General features: G+C 35.7%; 1 long non-coding RNA gene across 1 annotated transcript in view; it reads left to right on the top strand.

The window, feature by feature from the left end:
* The window catches only part of LOC107976386 (uncharacterized), a 42,859-nt gene extending 24,014 nt beyond the window's left edge, over positions 1–18,845 (top strand). Inside the window, exons 3-4 of the long non-coding RNA XR_001720303.2 lie at positions 16,700–16,811; positions 18,629–18,845. This is a non-coding gene — a long non-coding RNA (uncharacterized LOC107976386). The remainder of the gene's footprint in view (positions 1–16,699; positions 16,812–18,628) is intronic.
* Positions 18,846–19,099: the final 254 nt, after the last annotated feature.

Genomic DNA, 19,099 nt, shown 5'->3' with positions numbered 1-19,099 from the left:
TAATTATAATATGGTTGATAAATGTCAGGCCACTTGTGACTGAGGAGAAGCCAGAATATGGCAGTAAAACAGGTCACAAGTATTAAATTCAGAATGTGGTGTGCCGGATAAAAAGACCTAGCTGAGGAGCTTCATATGCTTAGAGTGGTACACAAGTAATTTTGAAGGCTTAGCTTTTGCTCCATTTTATTTTTAAAATGTCCCATACATCTGTTAAAGCTTTTACTATTAATAAAAAGATTGTATAAGTTATATAGTGTATGCATATCCATGTGCACTTAGCTCATGTCATAGTAGGGATTTTTTTTTAATTAAAAAGCACCATGCTTCGTTTTTTCACATTTTATTTATTGGTTTTGCCCGTACCTTGTTTGTTGGTTCCACACAGAACCCCCAAAGGTCCTAAGACATAATTGGAATCATCTGGAGTTTATGTTTCTAGTGAATATTTTGACATTATGTACTTAGGACATATTTCGATAGGCTTAAGTATGTTTTAGTACCTTTCAGAAAGTGGAGTTTGAATCTGAAAGGTGATACTGCTGCTAAAGATCCCTCTCAGAATGCAAATCCTTCTTAGCACAACAGTTACTGGCCCACAAGATGTGTAATGTTCCCTCGGTTTATTATATCGAGTCCACTGCTGCACATGAGTGCTTTGGAGAGTTCAGTAAAGATCATTGGTGTAAACCCACTCCAAAGCTAAACGCAATCATTAGGTCACAATCCTTGGTTCTCTAACTCCCTAGCACCCTTCGGAGCATCCTGTTGTAATTATCCACATTTCTTATGCATAATTGAATTCAGGTCAGAATTCCAGTCAACTGCTCTGGAATATCAACTTGCAAGTGTCACTCAACAAGAGAATATGTCTTTATTCTGCACAGAGTATACAGAGAGGCTGAGGTTTAGCTTGTGTGACACACTATGCTGCCGAATACCAATGGTGTGTGCTATTAAAATAACTTCTCCAAAGGAAAGATGCACAGCCTTTTCAGAGACAAGAATCCTTAAAATAAAACCAGTGGCTCATACCTTCCAATATGTTGGTGGGCAGGTAATTCTAGTTAGTGGCCTGCACTTAAAAAATAAGGTTTCCTTGTGGTTCAGCACCATAATCACATGTCCAGCTTTGCCTGTAAATCACGGGCATTTGTTGTTTCTGCTAATTGGTGAATTAAGCTATTATCAAGTCTCTTAAATGTTACATAATTCAGTTATTTGAGCAGAGATATCTGCTGTATTAGGAACTCTTGAAATTTGTATTACCTGCATACAAAGAGTAGAGAAAAATATCTGCCTGAAGATTGCTGTACTGTGTTACATTTCAAACCAAAAGAAGGCATTTGCTTTAGTCATCACCAACTCTCATTCCTAAGTATAAAAGGCTTGAATTGTGCAGGCTACAGGGTGTCATACTAGAGTGTTGTTAGCATTGAACAAAGGTCTTATGCACAATAATTCAAAGCAACTGATACAGTAGTAAGTAGACATTTAAACAACAGAAGACAAGTTGAGCTGAACCTTTTGAGATGCATAGTCTGAAAAAAAAGGTTAACCTTTTTGAACTTTGAATACAAAGCCTTTAAATGAATTTTATATGAATCTGAGAGACAAAGAAAAGCACCACTCAAGGAAAAGACTCATTAATTGAATTGCTTTTTATTATGCATGCCAACACGATGAAAATATGTTTATCAATACACTTTTTAGTCACACAAAATGGACACAATCTAATCCAAAATAGAGAATCGGGGAGGCACAAAGGGACTGTTGGATGTCTTCTGACGATGGTTTCTTGAGTGAAACGTAAAGCCCGGATTTACAAATATTACACAAGTGAACACTGTTACTGCACTCAGGCTGAAAAATCCTGTTCAAATCCAATAAGTGGTTTAAGATGTGCAAATAGAGGCTTCTGCAGGGAGTCAGGCATTAGAAGCCACCTGGAGCATGTGGTGGAGATTGTATCCATCAATACAGCAGCTGGGCTGAAATTATAAAGAGAGCTGCTTTTCATCACGCTTGTTTTAATGCATACATTTCTCCTGTCACTGGCACCCCAGGAAAACTACTAAGCACAAAAATGAATGGTGCCCATTACCTGATATTCATACTTGTGACAACAGAGGAAAGAATCACAACACAACAGTAAGCAAAAAAATTGATATCCAAATTATTTTTAAGTTGCTGCAGTAGGAGAAAATCTTGAGTACCAATTGGCAATATTTTAATATGACAGGTGGGGAGAGAAGCATAGTCATTTCATATCTGATCTTTCATTTCCTTTTCCTGATATGATGTGGACAGTCTCTCCGCTATTATTTTCTAAGCAGGGTCATATTTTTTTCTCAGGGTCACCTTTTAAAATACATTTCATACTAAAAGAGAGAAAAGATGTCCTCTCTAATGTGAGACTTCATGTAAAATCCTGGTTAGGGAAAAGATCAGGGGCCTAGGTTTGGATCAAACCCATTCTGATATTAAGGACAGAGATCACATTCCCTGCAGGCGGTTCTGTAGCTGTCGGGCTGATGGACTGGTGTTCAGACCTTTCTAGCATTTTATGTGGCTCATAACTGAATAGCAAATGCCATCTATTGCCTAATTGTGCTTTCATGATGATAGTACAATCTATATAACATACTATTAAACTGATGCCTTTGGGACAACATGGCAGCTGCCTCAATAATAGCTAATTATTAAAAAGGCAAAACAAATCCATGGTAACAAAAAGGATATCTATGGTGCCTTAGGTCTGGGGTGGGATGAGGTTGACTGGAAAAGGGCATGAGGAAAATTTTAGGGGAATGCAGATGTTCTCTGTCTATATTGTGGCAAAGTTACACAGGTGTCTACTTTTACCAAAGCTCATTTGACTATGCCATTCAAATAGGGGCATTTCATTGAATGTAAATGATACCTCAGTAAAGTCAATTTTTAAAAAAGCTTGGTATCAGAAATATTTCACTGTGTTGCAGTTCGATTATATAAGTGATATTTTATATAACCAACCTCAATTTTCTCTTCCCTTTCTCAATTTGTAGAAAGTTGTAAATACACATTTCACTGTATGAGAGGGCTTGATAATTTGGTGAGGAGAATTTTTTAGGCTTTACTCAATGGCGAATTTACTTTTCCGAAGGAAACTTTCTGAATACTGAATGGGTTTAGGTGAATTAAATAAGAATACAGGTCCTGACATAACATTTAAAACTCTAGGTTAAATTGATGTGATTATTTTTCCCTAGCACAAAGCAGTATGTACTTATAGAGGCAGATGGTGCAGTAGTTCAGGGAGTAGCGTATCTTTAGGTGTAAAAGAAAAAAATGTTGAACTGGGAATATTAAGGGTCCTAAAATCTTTCTACAGTACTTCCATTAAGATCAGTGTACAATGGGAGGCCGAGGTGGGTGGATCACTGGAGACCAGGAGTTTGAGACCAGCTTGGAAAACATGGTGAAACCCTATCTCTACTAAAAATACAAAAAATTAGCCAGGCATGGTGGTGCATGCCTGTAATTCCAGCTACTCAGGAGGCTGAGGCAGGAGAATCACTCGAACCCAAGAGGTGGAGGTTGCAGTGAGCCGAGATCACACCACTGCACTCCAGCTTGGGTGACTAAGTGAGACTCTGTCTCAAAAACAAACAAACAAACAAACAAAAAACAATGTACAACCCTGGGTCAATTTGCTTTCCCAAACCTCAGTTTCTTTTTCTATATCTTAAACAGGTTTTTGCTCAAGCTTGTCTTTAGTGGTAGAATTCTTATTTTAAAAAATCTATTTTATAGAAACACAGTAAATAAAATACATAAGAATAAAGTTATTCTGATTGAATTGCACGTTACTCACTATACACAAACAGGTACACTTTTGGACTCCTGAACTTCCTCAGAAAAGTGTGAAAACCACTGTTTTATTACTTCTATTCCAACTGTAATATTTTAAACTCTATCTAAAAAAAACTTTGAATATTAACAGTTTAATAATATAAACAGTTTACTGTTTCATATAAATTTTTAAATCTATGTTTGACAGTGAAAGAATGTAAATTTGTTCCAAAGAAAAAAACATGGGAGATTCAATAAGTGAAAAAAAGGCTTCCTTTTTTATTGTTTTAATCAGTATTTTTCTATACACATTGTTAGACAGTAATGGTGATCATGAATGCAAAATATTCCTTTTCCCATAATATCATTTTATTAGTACTTTCCTATAAATTATAAAAGCTCCATAATATTCTATTGAATTAATTAATTATCTTTCTGTTGTTGGACAATTGTTTATATATTTTACGTTCAGCTTAAAGTAGCACTGCATTGAAAACTTTATTCATAAAAATGTTTATGTATTTCAGATGGATAAAATACATAGTTTACCCAACTGCTTTTCAAAAGCCTGTACTCATGCATTCCTACCACCAATAAACAAGAAATTCTAAACAACATTCTTCAGGTCACTAAGGATGAACAGCTATGCCACATATTTTTCTCATTCTGAGTCTTGGATAATCTTTAAATCTTACATTTTTGAGATTTAATATCATTTCAGAAACCTCTGAGATGGTTTATACTCCCCACATATGGATCAAATAATTAGAAGGCCGAAAGAACTTGGGACACACCTTCAAGCAAAACCAAGTACTTGGAGTTTTTTTCATTCATTCATTCATTCATTCATTCACATTTTATGCATTTGTTAAGCATCAAATATGTGCCAAGAATTTGCACTAGGTCATTAAGTTACAAAGTTAAGTTCAACATGGTCTATTGCCATTGAAAAGTCATAGCTTGGCAATGGGATTAGAAAGGTACATGCTGTTAAGAACAAGTTGTCTTGGTAGCTCAGAGGGGGATCCAGGAAACAGTTCTGCCCAGGGCAGTTGGAGTAGCCTTCATGTAGAAAATAACAGCTGGTTTGTGCTTTTCCTACTGAACCAGATGGACCCTGGGGTTGGGTATGGTGGGTTGACTCTGGTGGGCGCAGTATTTAGTGAGAGAGATTAGCATCCATAAAGGTGAGAAGCCATAGAAGTCCATTGTGTGGTTGAAGATGAGTGCCAACATCATGTGGCTGGGGTGTATGACTGACCTGTCCTTGAAATGAATTGGGAGAGAGGAGGCAAGCCTCACATTGTCTGAAAGGTTTACTGAGGGTTATTGAAAACACAACCTTACTTTTTCTTTATAGTACATTTTCTAGGATTTTCCTTTATAAAACTGAAATGAAATATTTACTTTCCACTTCTCAATTTCTTTCACATCAAAAAGATAAAAAAGTAACTTACCAATGTATTTTTTTTACTCTTCCCAACCTGTATTTTAAAGGTCTTTAAGATACTTTTATGAATAGATAACAGTGCTCCATTTAATCTAGCCTACAGATAATTTTAATAATGTCTCTAATAAATTTTTTCTGAAGATCCAAAGTGTTAATACTAGTTAGATATTTTTAAAGTGTCAAATATTTAGTTAGAGATAGCCTGATAAAAAGCCTTCATTTGGTTCTTATGGTTCTAATTTGACTTTAAATAATATGATAATATATTTAACTTCTGTGAATCAAAGATCCTGAAGTGTTTGTAGACTCATCCTGTCAATACTGAGTTAGAAATAGGTACAAGCAGAGCTCAAGAGTAGAGAGATGAGACTTGGCTTTGGATCACATAAATTTGTAGAATCTGTCTTCTTGAAATTTAACCATTCCATAGTGTAAATCTATCACAATATGATTAGTCTTTAAGGTTCGTTTTAGCCTTCTATACCAGTAATAAAAAAACATCCACTTGCCCATAATACACAAATCAAGGAATCTAAAATCATAGATTTTCTAACGCCTTAGTACTTCTTCAAGGTTAGCTATGAATTAATCTTACAGTGCACGAAGTATAGCATGTGCATTTCAGCTACCATATAAGCAGGCATTAAACATAAGACCCTAGCTGCTCATCTCCTTGATTTAATAACTGAAGAATCTGAGCACAGGTTTAGTAAAGTGAACATCTATTCCTCCTTAAGTCATTTCCCATTGTTATATGACATAGAGTAATTCCAATTATTGCTTTGGGGAGAAGCACTAGAAAAGCCTAGGAGGACTTGTGTACTAAAAATAAAATCATCAGACTTAATGGAGAAAACATATTGTGCCTATCACGTATGGTGACTATTGGCTTCCAATTCTATTACCCCAAAAGAGAGAAATTGAAGAGAATTACCATCTTTTGTGTTTCTGTTTTGCCTTGACTGGTTCCATGTGATTTTCTTATTCTGTATTATTTTTAGCTGACAGTTAATAATGTAGATTCCCTAGCTAGAAGAATTCAAATTTAATCTAAGAAGGACAGGCTTTAAAATAAACAAGTTATCTAAACATCTGCTTGGTAAAGAAAGGGTTTCTCTATGGGACAGTTTCTGGATCCTTTGGTTCGGAATTTAATTTATTTTTAAACAAACACATTGAATTTCTGTAGTGGAAATTTGCCATTAAGTTTCTTAAATCAGTTACAGTTTAAGCCATTGATTCATGAATCATTCAAAGTAGGAAGCCAGAGTTACCAATGTATGACAGCAAGTGCTGGATTCTCAGAGGAAATGGAACTGTGGCTTGTTTATCTTGGAGAGTATTCTTGTCATAATTTTTACTATGCACATATATTTTGTGGGCAATTTTGTCTGTTTTTCCTATTCTCAGGTAGAATAAACCAAAAAAGAAAAAAAAGATATTGCTCCCTAGTCCTGGTAAAGTTATTAAAGGATTAAAATTTCCTCCATTTAGAGGTGCAGACACCCTTTCCTATGGTATAGGGTACTGAGGGAATATATGATGTGCTCTGTGTGCAGGAAGGGAAGAAAAGCATTCACTATAATTTTACACCAGCACCCATTCAGTCCTCCAAACCAGCAAGCTCTTTTCCAGTTAGCTAAGAAAGTGACTGGCCTCACTCACTCAAATAAAATGCTGCTGAGTGTAGCAATGCCAGAGCTGAGCAACTGGACCTGGCACTGGTGCAGAGGTCCGGCTCCAAAATGGAAGCCTTTGGAGTAGAGCCAGGATGCACAGAGCAAATGATGCCTCAACCCTCCACTCCAGTGAAAGAGATTAAAGAAAACCCACAAGCTCTGAAACTGATAACAGATAGCTATCTCTTGATGATATCATACTAAATCTGAAAGTCTGGTTTTCATTATAGTTAAAACCAGAAGGACCACTCATAGAATAATTTGGAAAGGGTGAGAGGAGACTTTGGAAAGTTATTTGAATCACTTTGTGTTCATGAAACTCTGGATTTCTTCCCACACTTGAGTGGGAGAATGCCTAAATGAAGGTGAAAATGACTGTTTTCTCATTTGAAAAAATAAGAGTGTGAAACAGATTCCAGTATGAGAAAGGATTAAAGGAATGTATAAAAACTATTAGGTAACAAAACACACTGGCTTAATTGTCTCAGGAGCAAGGTTCAAATGCCATTTGGGCATTAGGTTGGATATTGAATCTTTTGGAGTCTGTGAAATAAAGATACTCTTAATGTCTTCATAAGAACATTAGAGGTCTAAGTGACATAATGTGGGTGACTATAATTTATGAAGTGTTATTTGAAATGTCATTATCAAGTGCAACCCTCAAGTCATAACACATGTGTGCAAATTGCTCATATAGACACTGGCCTCAAATCTGCCATTTAATGTTTAGGGAAATTCATCAAATAACATACAAATTTCTTGAGTTCTCCTTCATCTTTCTTATATGTATTTTGTTTGTGCCAAATTAGACACTAGCTGTCTAGTCCTTTAAACCTTTGGGAAGACTTTCCAAAAACTTCAATATTCAACAAATGTCTATTAAGTGCAAGTCTCTATGCTAGGTGCTTGAAATTTTTATAAATTACTTTAAAATTGCTCATATTCTCTTGAAAAATTTTTTTTGTATCTCTTGGGGGGATGCATTTTTAAAGGTTGCTATGAGTTCACTTAATTTTTTCTTCCTTTTTTTGAAATAATCCATTGAAGAATAACCTAAAAAAGAAAAACGAGAGACAAGATTCCATTACAATCATACCACTTTACTGGAAATTTAAAAAAAAATGATTTTCAAGGTTAATGCTGCAAGTGTTTTGTACTTTGGGGACCTAATTTATAAATGTATTATCTACTTTGTTTCTGTATTTACTTATATAGATAGATCAATACAAAATTTACTTATTGAAAGCTGTGTTTGGTTCCAGCAAGACTTAAGTCGTATGTGGATTTTTCTTCGTCACTAGATGTATTTTTATTTTCAAAAAGGTTTTCCACACAAAACACAGATGCTTCACAATACTTACATGGGGGCAATGCTGCTTTTCAGTTTTCAAGAAACCATTTCCACTTTTCTCTTACTCCAAGTTTTCTGATCACCAAGAATTTTCCCAATCAGTTGAAATAAGGAGTAGTTGTCACAGGAATTTAAGAACAACTGAAAATCTCTACAAATGTTCATAATCTGGGGACGAATGACAAACATTTCACCTTAAATCCACTTAATATATTTGAGTTCTTTGACAGATCCCCTTAAGGAAATATGGTGACACCACTGTGTGTCTGTTACTATTACATTTCCAAGAATGATTAGATTTTTCTTTTGTTGGTCCACTTAGAAAACAGTGTGACTTTGTAATAATTAGAGCAAGTAATTCCGGAAACAGCAAAGCAGTGAGTATCAGTGTGGCTCTATAGTCAGAGACGTGAGTGTGAGTGCTGGCTCCAACATGCTAGTTGTGGAATTTGAAAAGTTTATGAGCCACCTGTGTCTTGGTTTTCTCATTTGCAAAATGCAAACAGTTATACTACCCTCCTCATAGGTATTTTTAAGGACTAAGGGAGCACATGTAAACTCATAGAAGGGTTATGGCTAGTAAGCACTCAATAAATATTAGACATTATTATTATCATTAATTGAGACCAAGCTTCTCAGATAATCCAATTCTGCTATTGATCCTCTCTCACACTGGTAATTGATTACACTGTATTATTAAAACAGGTTTTGAAACCTGTGTGTATTAATCTATCAAGAATGTAATATGTTGCCGCTTTTCTTTCCCAAAGTGATTAGAAAATTCCTGCATTACATCATGGCCAACAGCAATATGCATGCCTATTACAAAGAAGTAAATATCAACAAGGAGATGTATCCTACAAATATATCCTTTAGCTGTGATTTTTTTCTAAAGGTGTAGAAAAGAAAAGCAAGATGAAGAAAGCAGACTGCTTACTTGACTGACTCAGATAAAGCTTGTGGACCTGGAGTGAAAGCCTTTTCAAATCGTTGAGCTGGGCTTCATCTCCTAGACATTATCCTCAATACAGTGGTTTCTGCTCCTGAGGATTTGTACTAAGTAGGCTTACTCACACCTACTGCTACTGAGATCATTCTTCGAGAGCATGGTTTCTCAACTTTGCCACTCCTGTGTGGTCTGGATTATTCTTTGTTGCAGCTGTGGTCCTGTGCACTGTAGGATGTTCAGCAGCATCTCTACCCACTAGATGCCAGCAGTACCTCCCTCAGGTTGTGAAAAACAAAAACGTTTCCATGCATGTGCAGATGTTCCTTGGATGGCAAAACACCCTGAGTTGAGAACAACTGCCTAGAACACCTTGATTGGGACATAGGCACATTCCACCCATGAGTTTTTCTGCTTAATGCTCTGATTCACATTATATTTCATTAGAACAAGCCAACATTAAATCAATAAGCCTTTTCATTCCCCAATCTCCTATCTGGCCCTCCTTTAATTCAGGCACTCATTCATTACTCTTTATGCACGCACACACACTCACATACACACACACACACTCATATGTATGTATTATTGAGTGCCTCCAATACGTTAGTTCAGGCCCTTGTCAATCTTCCTTGCACTTACTGTAGCATTTCCTAATTGGTTTCTCTGTCTTTACCAGCCCCCTAACCAAACCCTGGAATGATGTCTACTTTCACATTGTTCAAAGGATATCTCTAAAGCCCAAACCCGATCTTATCTCTACTTTCTAAAGAATGTTTCAGTAGTTTCTTACTGCCCTCTGGATGAAGTCCAAACACTTAAACCTAGCACACAAACATTCATGCTCCTTATTAATAATAAATACGTGTCTCTAAATGTACATAATTGCCTAAACTTCTATGCTTTTGCATGTCTACCAGCAATGCTCTTTAACTTTGTAACCATTTGAATTAATTTTTATTGTTTCTTCAACAGTCCACTCGGTTATCCTTTGCTCGCAAAAGTCTTCTTCACACCCTTGAGTAACATCAGAATATTTCCCTATTCTATTGATCATAGGAAGTTTATTATAGTACTTGCCAGTCTGTTGTGATTGTTCAGGTCTTTCTCTTTCTGATGGAATGTGAGTTCTGCTAAGGTATAAGTGAAACTTACCCACCTTTGTAGTCCCATTATCAAACAAGGACTGGCTCAGAGTTAGTGTGTAAAATAAAATACAAATTAATTGAACTGAATTTTAAAAAGAAACGAGGATATTCGCTTGACTGTTTCTTCCTATCTCATTATCCTGTTTGTTTATTTCATATCACTTACCCTTATGATGAGTCACATCTTTGTTTTTATTTATCTGTTTATTCACTCATTTATTGTCTGCTTCCATCCTTTCCTACTATGAAGATGTAAGTTATATAAGAACAAGAAACATCTTCTGTTTTTTAAATGCTGTTTACCAGCACCTATGAAGGTGCTGTAAAGATACTAAGAACTCAAAAACAAGTTGCTGAATGGGTAAACGCAAGAGGTAGGCTGAAAAGCAGAAGCTAGTTAATGAAACCAAGGATGAGTGGTCACAGATGTAGGGAAAGAAGTGAGAGAATATATTTAAATATAAGAAATAAAATATTTTATCAATGTGTTATGTTTTACTTGAAAAATAAATGCACATAGTTTGGGGAATTATACAAGAACAATAAAGCCAAACCCAGAAGGAAGAAAAAGAAAGGGCTTCCAGTTTTTTCCTGCCACCTATAGGAAACAGACTGGCAGCTGCTGTTACAAGTAAAAAGAAAAATTGTCATGCACAAGGTTCATGTTCTCATGATTGATGGACATTTCCTTTTGAAAATATGCCTATTTATAATCACAAATAAAATTCCTGTTTGTCTCATGAACAACAGACCATGAGTCTTATGGATTTGCCTCCTTAGAGTTAAATAACCTACTAATGCCACTTGACAGTCAGGATAAAGCTACTGTTCTACGGTGATAGATAATCCTCCACATGGGGTGGTGGGACTGGAGGAGCAACAAGAGAGACAGAGGAGAGGAGACATCCATCTTGCTAAGCAATTTATGAATTGAACATTAAATCCTTAATGTACTAGATGGTGAGTCAGTGTGCTAATGCAGAGTTGATTGGATTTAGTTTAAAATGCTAAGTTAAAATGTGCAGGTGTCTTGAGCAGGTGCACAGTATTCTGCTAATAAACAGAAGACATTAAACCTGAGGCAAGGCTTATTTTGCTGCATTATAGAAATTTCACAGACCTATAGAAAGTACATGAAATATTGCATGAGAGAGGGCTATTCATTCAGTATCTCTTCAAACCCAGTAAATCAAGAAAACAATGTGCTAGTTCAAATTTGTGCCATGAGGTTTTTCTTTTTTAAACATTTAAAATGAAATATAATGATAATTCCCCCTCTATTAGAGTATCATTGTATTTACATAAGTGGGTCTGAAAAATGCTGTGCTTTCTTGCAACCTCAAAAAATATATAGATGTACGGAAATCATATCATGCTCTATTTTTTCTGAAACACTTACGCTCACAGTTGGAGTCCCAGTGTCATAATGAAAAATTGCTGTTAATTTTCAGCTTATGGATGTGAAGAGCTGGGAGCTCCGGCTGCACTGGGAATTAGCTGGTGCAAGCTACAGAGATCCATTATTTAGGGTGCGGCAAGATTTAAAATAGCCTTGACATTCCAGAAAGAGGATTGACTGGCGAAGGAGTGTAGTGCTTTGGGAGTGGTGACTTTCTCTGGGAAATAATTCCATATGACAGAGGTATTTGAATAACTCTGGCATATTTTTCATCTAGCTCCAAATAGGTTTGAATAAGATGTCATTTAAGAACTTTTTCATGTAAAATATTTTAGTTTGGATGTCTACCCCTTATGTTGTTTATTAAAATATCACTATAGGAGTAACAGCAAGTTTCATTATGTACCGTTCATTGTGGAGCTAATTCATTCCCATGTGTTGGGCACTATACCTTAAATAAATATACTGTATATTGTTATAGACTAACTTCTTTGGTTTCTATGGTGCATATTAGAATCTAGTGTGGATGCCTTATGTTGGATGTTAATATGTGTTACATTTATCTACTACGTTTTTGGGAAGATGGAATGTATGAAGATGAATTCACAATATAGAAGTGAGATTCCTGTTTGCTGATAAAGATCTCCTGTGAACTCTTAGGTTTGTCTATGAACTACAGCTTGGAAAACAGTTTCAGCTGCAGTCTAATTAAGGTTTATAAGCAAGGTTTATAAGCAAGGTTTATAATGTCTTCTACTTTCTGCTTTCAAGGTTGAAACAATACTTAATCTTTTCTTATCCTCCTGACCTAGCCTGTAAATAAAAGACAACCTAATGTCTGCTCACTAAATCAAGCAACTCGTCCCCCATTTCCCAATGAAACACAAAACACATGCCAGATTCTCAACTTTAGTAAATATTATTAAACACCTCACATTTTTTCACACCTTAAAATAATCCCGTCTAATCAGTGCCATAGTAAAATTGCCTATAGAAACAGAGTGAAAATGACTTTCTTCCATTTGTCATTGTTGATACTGAACCCAGAGATGGTCTTGTCCTCAATTTGCACAGCAGTACCTCTGTCTTTCCACCATGGCCCATTTTATTTATTTATTTATTGTATTTCCAAGATATTTGCTAATATGTCAACTGGCAGCCTATTTTTACATTAGAGCCTTGCCTGCCTATTTATTTGACTAGGAAATCTAATCAATCATACAGGTGATTGATGTATAAGTGGATATTTGGAGGTTTCAAATAAAGATAACTTTTAATTGTGATCAGAATCACATTGTCTTAATCCATAAACCACAAGATGTTTTGGTAAGGAGGGGAATTAGCCTTAAAAGCCAAACTCACTCTTATAGGATTATTACTAATCATAAATGATCTTTGAAAATTGTATTTTGGTTAATCCGTTATGCCAAAGTAGGATTCTTATAATTTTTCTCTAAATTTCTGAATAGTTTATTCACCACACTGAATAAATCTAGACTTAAGAGGTACTAGCTGATTGCCAAATTCCTGTCTTATTTATAAGCCTTGATAATTATTTGGGCAAATAATTGGGGCTTTAAGTAACCATCTTAGATCTGGGACTGGGAGAGTGGGAGGGAAGCTATTTCTTTCATCTAACCTGAGTTCTTATGCTTAATCTTAGAACTATTGTGCCTTGATTCACTGAGGGTGAATGAGGAAAGAGGGAGCATTCTGTATTAAAGATCTTGATTGTGACGGAATTGGAATCTGTTAAATATATCAGAAGGTGTTGAGTTCATAATTTCATATTTTTTTGTATGTGTCCTTTGAGTTCCTTTGAAGTTTTCATTCACACAGCACATCTTAGTGATTTAATGCAGGATTAGCCCACAGTGATTTTACACTAAAAGAATTACTGTCTTGTGGAAAACCTGCTGTTCTTAACTCTATTTATTGTTTCATCAGTAGAAAAAGGTCTAGTAAACTAGTAGCTTTTCTGCTTTACTGTTCACTCTGTACTTCTAAGAACTAAACTTGCTCTAAAGAGCATAATTCAAAGGTCTTTGTTCAATAGTTTTTTATCTTTTTGCTGATAGTCCTGCAACAGGTCATCCAGGTTCAGAATCACTAAGGATGCTTAAATGCAATATTTGATCAGCGATCATTTGAGAGAGTGCATACTGCATTTCAGTATTCAAAACCAGAATTTGTGGTCTTTGCTGAGGAATCAGTAGTCATCTACATAAGTTTGTAGCTAAATCTTCAGCGTTTACATCCCACGTATAACCTTACTTTGGAACATAATCATTTTTTTAACATGCACATAAGTTGAGATCAACCTTACCTAGCTTGGTGTTATTCTAATACAGTGGTTCTTAAACTTAACGGTCATCAGAATCGCCTGGAGGACTTACAAAACCCAGATTGCAGGGCCTTCTTCTGGAGTTCTGTCTCAGTAGATCTAAAGTGGTAAGTTGGTATTTATAACAAGTTCACAGGCGACGGGGATGATGCTTCTATCCCAGGACTGCCCTCTGGGGACTTCTGTTCAGCATCACCCTAGTGGAAAACATTAAAGTGATGTGAAGAGTTAATGCAGCAGTCTAAAGTGTTTCCTCTGTAGACAATTTGTTGATAATTTCAAGAGAAGATTTGGTCTCCTTTCCCAGTAGGTTTAGAGCCAGCAGTTACACTTGGCTTTGCAAGTTTTTCTTTGCTTGTCTATTTTCTTTATTTGACTTCAATCCTTAATGTCCAGAACTGTGTTTGGTTCACCATAGTAACCTCAAGATGCATTGAATTTCAACAGAGCATAATGTATGTATCATGGACTTACAGGTATATTAGAGGATTATAAATGAGGGCAAATTTTTCTCTTATACTTTGCTTAGACAACATTCGCCATTTGTTATTGTCATTTGAATGCTAAAATGATCCTCAAAAGTATGATATGGAGCCAGAAAATAAAAGGAAAATGCTAAAACCAATCAGATGTCACTTAATATCTTAAAAGACCCAAGGAAATTTTTTAAAGTTAAACTGCAATATGAAGGAAGTTAGCTAAAATTTTAAAATGATTTACCAACTCCTTAAGTGAAATGAAGAATTTAGTGAACTGTAACTTTACTGTGGACACAAAAGCAGAGACCATTTCATCTGTTGCTCTGTCTGCCTCTCCCAGTTTTGTGGACAATGTCCCCAGACGTCTGCAGTTCTGGCTTTACAGGGGCCATAATCTCTGGTTGATGCGCAACTCCAGCTGACTGAGAAGGCAATTCTAAGAACTTGCCTAGAAAGGGAAACTCAAATTATTTGAAATTGTGTAATTAGTTTCCTGAGAGGATTTTTTAACCCTAAAAAAATATAGAGTTAAATGGAGAAATGATGAACCAAATCAAACTTATTTCATTAACTTGTGTTTTTAGTAGAAAGTTGAGATTTTGATGCATCAGATTGTACTGTATTATTTAAGATAAATTACGATTCACCATACCCACAAACTTAACATGTATTCCTACAAATGTTATTTGATTACTCAGCAAATTTTATGTAATCAGGAAAGGTAAAATACAAAAGAAATGAAAATCTAAATTTATAAAGGCAGCTCAAAACGTTTAAATAAGATGAATAACTCATGTTTTAAGAGCCCTCTTAATAGTAATGTTAAAATTCAATAAAATTTTATGTAAATTGAAATCAGATCAAGAAAGAACTAGGTTTATGAGTTTATATCTTTAAAAATTTAGTGTTAATTTTTAAAACAAAAGTAGTGAGTAATGATTTTGTGTCTAAAAGCCACCGATTAAGAACATGAATGCCTCAGCCTTCCAGAAGGACAGACATTTATGGTTGTATAGGTTTGGCTGCATGTGGTAGCCTATTATATAAATTGGCTGAGCCGACCACAGAAAGGTTTTGAGCAACACATAACTTTTGGCCATTGGAGAACCAACAGAATGGGAGTCAGAGTCTAATTATAATGATAAAATATTGCTTCAAAACACTGGCATCAAGTTCATGCTTTTTACTGTCCAGATATTGGACAGAATTACATATGTTAAAAAGGCTTGGGTAACTTGTCCACACTTGCCAATAATTAACCCCTTGCTTAATTATTTTTTAAAAAATGATGTAGTCATGGAAGGACAGGTCTATGATGAGAATGGCCCCTAGACAACAAGTACCCATTCTTTAAAAACATCTTTTGTTATATTGTGACACTCTCAAATACATTCTTATTTTCTGCCTCATCAAATCTAGAACAATGTGCCTCATTTTCAGAATCTTTAAGAATCCGTCTCAAACATGAATATACTGTCTTAATTTTCTCCATACTCCATGAAATATCACCAGGAGACTTCTGTGAACTTTCTCACTTTTCCAAGGGCACATTTATTCCCTCATCTTTGTTTTTGCTTCTGTTGTTCTCTATTTAACTTAGAATTTCCCATCCTTAGATTTGTCTATTGTAATTTCTCTGAGTTCCTAGGTCTTCTAGGAAAACTTTCCTAATTTCCTGACTCTCACTAAATTATTCCTTCTCTGTGACATTCTAGACCATTTATCCCTGTGCCACACAGTTTAGTATTGCTGTGCATTGTGTAAATATTATACCACCACTATATAGACTGTGGTGGTATAATATCTACCAAAGATGTTTATTAATCCCTGTAATCCTTTTGTTTACCCCCACCCCAACATATTCTGTCTGTCTCTCTCTTTCTCTCTCTTCCTCTCTCAAACTAGACCTTGGACTCTAGCACTATATAGAGGTGAGGTGCATCCAAATGCAAAGGAAAACAAATGAAGTTTATTGTTGTCTTTTGAAGATACAAAGCCCATATTGTTGTGTAAGTCATGGATTTGGGGAAAAATTCTTTTATAATCAGTTTTTCTTTCCTATGCCATAGAGAGAAGACAGAAATAAAACTAAAAGCTAATTCTCTCTGGACTTGGAGAGGAAGGAGTATCAGAGAAGCAGAGAAGAGAAAAAAGCTTAGAAAGCAGGAAAGAAGCTGAAAGGTAGTCTCTTGGGCCTTGGTGCCATAACCAAGGGGACCATGTGGGTACCAATGAGTGGAGGCTTTCAAAAGGCAGTCAAGTCCCCAGAATCCAAATGGGAGGGATGGTCACACCCAAGGATCTCAATGCACCCCAAACCACAATCTCTCTGTTTCTTACTCTGTAATGCTGTATAAAACAGTTGCTTAATGTAAAATAATCTTAAAGAAAAGTACCATAAAGTATTGCAAATTAAAAAATATCATAAAGAGGATCTAATACCTAGGGAGGAAAGGTTTAGAAAAGAAGGAAGAATCCTTAAGTGACTTAAAAAAAAATGAGAAAATCTGGAGTTGACTACATTAAGATTTTGTCCAGGAAGAAAAGACACAGATTAGATTGCACTACAGGAAATACACATATTCCATATCATTGCACACCTGAGAATGGACTGAAAAGTATGTTCTCTGTAATAGTATCTTGAGTAACTCGATTTGTGATGACAAACATCCCACAAACCTTGTCACCCTATTTTTTTTTTCTTTTCTAAGTTTCATCCAGATATTTCTGGAACTTTCTATTATGCTTCAGTCCTTGTTGCTGGGTGTAGTCCCTCTGCTTCTTCCATTCCACCTGCCTTGTCAGGTAGCTCTCTCTGTAGCTAGTGATGCTCCTGCTGCACATAGTTACACTTTGCTGCTGACAGTGGCTGTGGGACTCAGGATATTATCCTCTCCCAGACCTGATTAGGTCTATCTCTAATTCACCCATAATACTACTGCCTTTACAAGACTTTATTGAACGTTTGAGCTTCGTGGAAGAAAATACGGAGCTCACAGTGTCTTTGATCTTTGGTTCCATTTTTTTGTCATTCTCTTGCCTCTAATCTTCTCTATATGTTCTCCATACTCTCAAAATGGCTCCTCTCATCACAAGATGTCTGCCAGCAGATTCCAGAGACATGCACTTCCGGTTCACATCCAAGGATAGATAGATATCTTCTCTTTCTCTGCCAAACAGAAATCCTGTGCTTCTCTATAATTAGAGCAATTTGAATGAAATGCCCTCCCCTGAACCAGACCATACAACTAGAAAAATAGTATGACTGATTGGTTTAGGCCTAGCTCACAAGCCCATTTCTGAACCAATAATTTTGGCAAAAGAAGACCACTCTTAGAGTTTAGGCCAATTAAGACTCTCTCTGAGAGCTAAGCAGGTATTAGATCCATTTCATCCATAAGGTTGCTACACATCAAGAGAGAATAAAATGGAAGACAACCACAATGGTCCCACACTTGCCCTGGAATCTTGTAATGGTCTCTGCCCTGCCTAGCTCCCTTGCTAGACCCAGACAAACCTCCACATGCCCAAGGGCAGTCACTTCATGATGTTGGTGTCACCACCAGAACAATAGCAGTTTATTCTTTATATAAAGTTTAAGCTAAGCTGTACTGCTGACTCCCTCTCCCAGAGAAAGCAAAGATGTTTTAAAATTCCAATATAAGGCCATTTTTTCCAAAATTCTCATTTGAATTTACATGGGTGAGACATCTATTCCTTTCAGAGGACATTTTATACTCATTCACAGGTTGATCTTGCTCTTTAGGTCTATGTATAAGATAAGCTTAGAAAATATTTCTGGTTTATTCGGTTGTAGTCAATATATTACTTGTAATAAGGTTTAAAAAGTATAGAGAAGACATACTTACCTACTTGTTTCATTTGTATCCAAATAGATTTTAGGCTTGTTTAGAGCAATGCCTTCATCTTACAGTTTTTTGGATTTTATCAGGCAATTTCATGTGGTTCATCCTAATACATTTCTTTGTATTTGCAAGCATTTGGAAGACATCGTGAACTCTTTGAAGGCAGAAACTAAATGAAATTCACCTTCATATTTACAGGGACCAGCACAGCCTCTAGAATAGAATGGGTGCTCAAATCAATATTTCTTTAAAAGAATAAATGAATGAATAAATAAATGAATGCAAGTGGAAGATAATTATTGATGACATATTTTTTAAACAATAAATAAATTGATGTATCTTGTATATCAAAAAGTGTACAAATTTTACTCTAGTTTGTGAGATAGTCCCATTTCTGCCACTAAGAAATTATTATTATTTTTTATTTCAACTGTTATTTTATGTTCGGGGGTACATGGGCAAGTTTGTTACATGGTTAAATTGCGTGTCACTGGAGTTTGGTGTACAAATGATTCTGTTACTTAATTAGTGAGCATGTTACCCAATAGGTAGTTTTTTGATCTTCACTCTCCTCCTAGCCTCCCTCCTCAAGTAGGTCCCTGT

This window comes from Pan troglodytes, chromosome 7 (assembly GCF_028858775.2).
Source record: "Pan troglodytes isolate AG18354 chromosome 7, NHGRI_mPanTro3-v2.0_pri, whole genome shotgun sequence".
Classification (NCBI taxonomy): domain Eukaryota; kingdom Metazoa; phylum Chordata; class Mammalia; order Primates; family Hominidae; genus Pan; species Pan troglodytes.
The sequence above is the reverse complement of the archived record's forward strand: the minus strand, read 5'-3'. Positions and strand labels throughout refer to the sequence as shown.